The sequence below is a fragment of the Oxyura jamaicensis genome, chromosome 21, assembly GCF_011077185.1.
Source record: "Oxyura jamaicensis isolate SHBP4307 breed ruddy duck chromosome 21, BPBGC_Ojam_1.0, whole genome shotgun sequence".
Classification (NCBI taxonomy): domain Eukaryota; kingdom Metazoa; phylum Chordata; class Aves; order Anseriformes; family Anatidae; genus Oxyura; species Oxyura jamaicensis.
Genome location: NC_048913.1, coordinates 936,023 through 942,937, shown reverse-complemented (window position 1 = coordinate 942,937; position 6,915 = coordinate 936,023). Strand labels below are relative to the sequence as shown.

The 6,915-nt window shown below is 49.7% G+C and overlaps 1 long non-coding RNA gene across 1 annotated transcript; it reads left to right on the top strand.

Moving 5' to 3' along the window:
- LOC118177307 lies at positions 1–5,221 on the top strand. The gene is made up of 3 exons (XR_004755753.1): positions 1–38; positions 4,840–5,013; positions 5,114–5,221. It is a non-coding gene; the product is annotated as an uncharacterized LOC118177307 (long non-coding RNA).
- Positions 5,222–6,915: the final 1,694 nt, after the last annotated feature.

The window sequence follows — 6,915 nt, the reverse complement described above, 5'->3', positions numbered from 1 at the left end:
GGGGGGCTGCTCGTCCTCTGGAGCCCCGGCTGCAGCAGGTATGTGCCGGCCGGGGGGGCGCCTGCTGCGAGCGCAGAGCAGGGCAGGGCACAGCACCACACGGGACCCGGATCCCTGCACGGAGGTGCACGGTGCCCCCCGGGGTTCAGCTCGCCGGGGGTCCTGAGCTGCCCCTGGGTGCTCGGTGCTGCCGGGGGAGGCATGGTGTGGGCAGCAGGTCTGCGTGCTGCCCTGTGCCCAGTGGGGTCCCAGTGCTCAGTGGCTTTCCAGTGCAGGGATCTCCAGCAGGTGTTAGCTGCGTGCAGGATAGTTCCAGAGTTAATTGCAAGGAGGAGAGAGCCCGGTATGTGTACCCCTCCAAGTAAGTGCAACACCCCTCCGGCTGCAGCTCCTCCTGCCAGCAGAGCCAGGCTGCGATGCACGGCTCCTCCAACAGCACCTGCGGAGGGAGAGCTGCTAGGGGAACTGGGGGCTGCGCCAGGGCTGGCCTGGGGCTTAGGGCAGGGGGCTCACGACCCCCTCAGGGTCCCTCTGTCCCAAATTTGTCCCCTGCTAATTGTCGGGGAGCAGTGACCGTGGGGCAGAGCACTGCTGCTACCTCGCCTCGCGGCCGGAGCGCTTACCGGAACGGAAATCATCGAAATGGGGTTTCTGGCTGTGGCATTTGCAGTATGTGCGGTAACTTATGTAACTGAAGGAAGGAACCAGCGCAGCAGAAATTTTTAATTATGTATTTGACTGTAATATTCTCAGTTTGAGTTCATGCAACATTGGTTAGTTACCTCAGTTAATTAGAAATTTTACAGATGAATAAAAAGTTTAAAAACCACTGAAAAGAGCAGGGCATTTGAGATGACAATGGTCTTTCTGTCCGTTTTTTTTTTTTTTTTTTTGGAGAACTGAGATGCTCCCCATAGAGAGGCCACACTGCAGCTGAGCCCGGGGAGGACGCTGTGGTGCTGTGCACGGGCTGTGTGGATTTGGCTTTGCTTGGGAACGTGCAGGCAGGTTTGAGGGCTTCTTAGGTGGCAAGGTGCTGGCTGAGCCTTGTCACCCCCTGGGGACATTAAATTAAATAAATCCAGTGATGATCACAGCCAGGTGAGATCTGGCAGGGCTCTGAAGGTGCAGCCAGCCTGTCAGCGCTGGAGCAGCAGTGGGTGTTGTTCTGCTTTCTGTGGCAATAACACGTCTGCCTGGAGTGCTTTGGTCCTCTGGGGAAAAGGGATTCAAGGAGGGAACCATTAAAATAATACCTTTTGTAAAGGAGTGTAACTGCATAGGCTATTATTTACATTTGAAATCACAGCTCTGTGCTGTGGTAGCTTATGGCAGTGCGAGAGGTGTCTCAGGACTGTGCAAGAGGAATAAAAGTGATGGATGCCCACACTTCCCGTGTACATGGCTCATCACGTAAGGGTGTTACTGCAACGTGCAGGAGCACGGCAGGCACTGTGTCTGCTGCTGGCTCCGGCTGGGTCTGCAGCAAGTATCCTGCCAGCAGCCAGTCCCTGTCTGTCCGTCTGTCCATCCAGCAGATGTTTGCTGCTCTTTCCTCCTCCAGCTCCTTGTAGCTGTGCCCTGTCCCATCTGGGCCATTGCTGGCCCTGGTCTGTGTGGGACGTCATTTGTCTCTGAGTGAACCTGCAGGAGATCCCTGCTCAGACAAACTCTTGTTGTTTTGTTATATTAAATGGACAACGACAAAAAGCCTAAACAGTTCAACCCTGCATGATTTTCAGATTTGGTGCAACTGATTTACAGAGATGGTTGCCACAGATGAAGGTTTAAAATGGCTGGTGGTTCATGCAGATGCTGACGTCTCCTTGGAAGCTTCCAGCCTTGCAAACTGAATTAGTGTTTCTTAAGGTATTTGAAATCAGTTTTATTTGTCATTTGACAAGTTATCATTATGCACAGTCTCTATCTGACTTCATGATTTATGAGAAAGACCCTCAAATCTATATTTAAAATTACAGTTGAAGAGAACTGTTTTTGCCTCTTCTGTTGAGACAGAACCACTATTAGCAGTTGTTGCTGGAGAGTTCAAGGACTTCATTAGTTTAGGAAAACTATCTTTTTTTTTTTTTTTTTTTTTCCATTTAATCTTATGAGGATTCTGATGCTATGTTTCCTTGTAAACTTTAAAGATAAAAAAAAGTCTGCCAGTTGTGATCTTTGGTTTCCTCCTCTCTCTAAAGCCTCAGGCCTGTGGCTGCATCATTTGGTTCAGACTCACACGAAATCGTGGGGACGAGGTGTGTAGGCAGAGTTGTACCGTGCTGTTCGGGGGGAACCACCACACCTGATGCAGAGGAGCTCATCCACGCTTGGACTGCTTCTTGCTTAGGTTACTGTAACGCTCTTTCAGAGGGTTACTGGAAAAGCTGAAATTCCCCTGGATAGGCTCATAATTCACTCTAAAAAGCCTAAGCGTGTTTCAGCAGCCTCATTATCCAGGTTTGCTGTTAAAAGCTGTCTTGTTGCTGCGCTCAGAGGCATTGCAGGAGGACGTGGAGGCGTGACGAGGCAGCTGCTTTCATCACCGGGGCATTGGCACTGTTGTGGTCCCTCGAGATCTCCCTGAGGGAGGCAGCAGAGCCCAGGGTGCACACAGGCACCCTACCTGTGCTCACCCTCCGTCTGCACCCCTTTCTCGGGCTCCCCAAGGTCTCTGCGGGGCTGTGTGCCTGCAGGTGCCCCGATCCCCTCGCTCAGCACCACGCAGGATGCTCAGGTGCAGGTGTTGAGGGGAGCAGGAGCAGGAGCTGGGCAGCAGTGCCCGGTGCTCCCTGCATGTGCAAAACCCCATTTGTAACAGACTGAGCTTCACCATGGGTGATGTGGGGCTGCTTTGCAGAGATAACAGGTTTTATTTAGCGTTGAATTATAAATAAAAACAAAATTGAAGGGAGGTCAGATAAGGGACTTTAACCATTTAAGATCTGCTGATTGCATAAGTAGCAGGTGCTCCTTTCATACATAATAATGTACATTATTAAAGCATTAGAAACACGGTGTGCCAGTTGTGCCCTGTGACATCTCCTCTTGTAAGCCACGAAGGAGCAGCAGCCTCCACCCTTCCTGCAGCACCATCCTGCCCCTGGGAGAGGGGCCCAGGGGGGAGATGCAATGTGTTGGGGGGGTTAAAGCGGCCACCTCTGGCTGCAGTGAGCTGGTAGGGGTTGTGCCAAGGGGTTCTGCTGAGATTCGGGAGATTGGAGACTATTAGAAAATAACTGGAATAGATTGTCAACAGCCTTTGATAATGCTAACAGAAAGAAGGCAGCGCTGTGGGATGAGCACAGTGCAGTGAGGTTTCTGCCTCCAGGCAGTACTTAAACAGCCATCTATTATACATACTGCCGAAATTAAATTCCTCCAGTCTGCGGTGGGGAGCTGGCCAAGGAGAGGGGTGGGATCCTGCTGGTGCGGAGCAGTGAGCTGAGGCAGGAGGAGATGCTCCGGGGTGTCCTGAAGGTGTGTGGTGTTCCTGCCCTGTCCGTCTGTTGGCAGACCTCGCAGAGGTGGCTTTTCAAGTGAAAGGTAATCTGGGTGAACTGGGATTTCTATTTAGGAAACAAGAGAAACTGCTAGAGACTGCTCATGTCTGCAGTTCCTTCTGGCAGGTTCGAGGTTCTCAGAAAGCACGTTACTGCCTCCACGCTGCTCTAACTTCATAACAAAAGAGCTGATAGCAATCATGCATATATACTCACGCATATTGTTTCTAGCCTGGAATATTAATTTTTATTGAATTCTATCACATTTTCTTACATCTTTCTAGTTTAACTTCTTTCTTTTCCTACTGAGACATTATTCCTAAACTTTGATTCGAATGTTGATAGTGACTCAGTGTAGGTGCCTTCAGACACTTGCTTCTCCCATGAGGATGCAAGGATGCCTCCAGAATTTTTACTTGGGATTGCATAAGGGTTGCAAAGGCGAGAACCCCTGAAGCTGAGTTTAACAATGAGGCAATAGTGATTTATTTTTATTTTTTTTTTTAGGGGAGCCAACTTATACAATAGGATTTGTGGAGATATACATTCCTTTATGGACAGCACAGTAAATTTCTCTTGAATAGAGCCTTAAATATTCACTCGCAATATTTACATAAGCTTTGTAACAGCTGCAAAAGAGTCATTAAGGACTACTTATGGAGATAATCCAGATTTTAAAATTCCTTTAATGTGCGTTTCCAGAGAGATTACAGCCACATCTATCTGGTCAATAAAATGCATATGCTCCTCTGTAGGGTTTGAAGGCAGGCTGGGAAGGCACTTGGAAATAACTAGGCAAAATGTATCCGGATTATGCTGTGTTTGTTTCTGGCTTCTGTTGGCTTAGTTTGCAGCCTAATGCCATTTCAAAGTAATATCATGTGTGCTAATTAGCTGCTAAGCCTGGGAAATCAAATGCACAACTGATAAAATCAATCAATGCCCCCGAGGAAAGGTTTTCCCCTTCCAGTTTGGTTTGTTTGAGTTATTTACGCTATCAAGGAAATGAAATAGGGTTTCCTATCTCCCTTAAATATCTCAGCAACACGCTTCTAAGTTACTGCACTTATATGATGCGAAGCAGGGCTCCCATTGCAGCGATTTATTGATCGTTAGGGTGTTGCTGGGGCTGTTTTGTTATTGGAGGTTAGTCGGTTTCTTTATTCGGTTTCCAGTTTTATGACCATCCTTAGCATCCCCTGGCCAGGACAGGCTTTGTGTGCATCAGGCTTCCTCTTGCAGCACGGAGTTCTGCCAAACGTTGTGCTCAGTGCCTTTAACCAGGCTGTAGTGGCTGCTGTTTCTTGTCTTAGTATAAAGTTTAACCTCCCTTCAGGGCCTCGCTCATGCTGTGATTCTGGTCCCCCGTTCAGATAGGATTTCTTCACGGCTACTCCTTGAAGAACGGCGTTCCTGTTGAAGAGGAGATAAAGGCGACTGGGTTGCCAAATGCTTTCTCAGAAATTTGGCAATAACGTGGTGTTTAACATAAGTTAAACCAAATATAAAGGTTTGAAGATCCACATTCCTTCCCTGCTTGTAATATTTCTGTTCACCCTGTGCAGAAAGACAGTAATTTGAGCTGGCAGTAATTCATGTTCACTTTTCAGGACAACAAGGCATCAGAGAATAGTCTGGATCGAGGCTCAGCTACAGAATAGCTGACAGGCATGGGGAAGAGGGATGCGAATGGAACCGCTCGTGATGGATCGGAATGAAAAAAGGAAGAATTAGGCTGGCAGGCTCTGCCTAACCACACTGTAAGGCTTGGAAGTGTTTTCACAAACATCCTCATGAGTCTTTGCTTTCTGTTCCTGCGGAGGTGAGGCTGCGAGAGGAGCACCCTGTGCTGGTGGAGGCTGCGTCCTGCCCGGAGGAGGGGGAGATGCCTTTCTGTGGGTGTGTTATTGCTGTTGGGCGAGATGTCGTGCAGCTGCTGGGTCTGTCTGGCATGGCCGAGGGCAAAGTGCCTCCAGGCATGGACAGATCTGGGTGCTCGGGGCTGTGGCTGCAGCACAGCCTCATCGGGCTGGCCCCGGGTCACTCCTGGCCATGCGACAGGGACACAGCAGTGCAGCCAGGTCCAATTGCTCAAGCAACGAGCTTTGCCTATAGAATGCCTCCATCATCTTCCCGTTTTAAAGCAAATAGGGGAGATAGGGCTTGGTTCCAGATCCCGTGGGCAATCTGCTGGCAGCAGCAGCATGAATCTTTCCCTTTAAGCTCACAAAACGGGGAAATTTCACTTAGAATCAGGAGGAGATAATAAATATGGAACGTGTTTTATGAGTTTTCTGCATGGAACAGCACTTTAAATTAAGCATTCTAAAGCACTACTGAATGTAACGGGAGAACAATTTGGAGCTGAGCAGACTGCATCACCTTCTTTCCTTTGCTTCTTCTGCCAGGCCAGTTAAAGCTGAGACCCCCTTCCCTTTCCTGCGGCCGGGTGTCTGAGCTCTGCAGCCCCCTGCACCAGCTGGGTCTGGGCACAGTGGGTTTGGGGTCGGGTGCCCCTGGGACACATGGCCCAGCCAGGGCAACGTGGGGATCCTGGTGCTGGCCTGTCCTCGCAGGCACGCTTCCCAGGCACTCAGGAGACCGATGCTCCTTGGTTTTGTGTGCCGTTATCTTTCCTGCACAAAAGCAGCATGCTGTGCAGAGCCTTGGCTCTTTGGGTTTGCCGTGGCAACATTGATTTTGCTAATTCCTTAACTCCATGAGCCTGAGACTTCTGAATCTCTCATGTATGAAAGATGAGCTCGAGTTGTCGTATGTTTTCTGGCTTGCTATGGAAAGGTGGCAATGTACCAGCCTAACTGCTCCAGCCGTACTAGCACGGTGCTTGTCAATTATTTATGGGTCTCAGCAAAGCCTGGGTTTGCCTTTCCATCAAAGCCCCTCATCCTGCAGGACGTGAATTTCTGCGGGTTGCAAATACTGGATTCTGGCTGAGGCTTGGCTGTCTCTTGTGCTCTTTGGGGAGCTTGCTGCTCCCAGCAGAGCTGTGCTGAAGACGTGGTTCAGGCAGAGATGCTGCTTGCTCCTGGCTCTGGGTGCCCACCTTCCTCCTCCTCCTCCTCCACAAGCACCCGCAGCATCACGGCGCTGCTGGCAGTGCTGGGCCCTGGGCTGCAGCTGCCCAAATGAAGGGCCGAGCTGTGAGACCCTCGGGGCCAGAGCTTGATCCCAGGCACTCTCCTGAAATAATTACACAGGATTTTACACAGTAGTTTAGACCAAAATCTGCCCAGTGAGAGCGACTCCTGTAACTCTGCCCTGCCTCTGAATTGCAGAAATTTACAGAAATAAACCTGTTCAGCATGAGAGCTGTTTGAAATGGTTTCACTGAAAAATACTGGTTCACTGAACCAGAAATGCTTTGTTTGAAACTTCTCCAGTTCAGTGAACT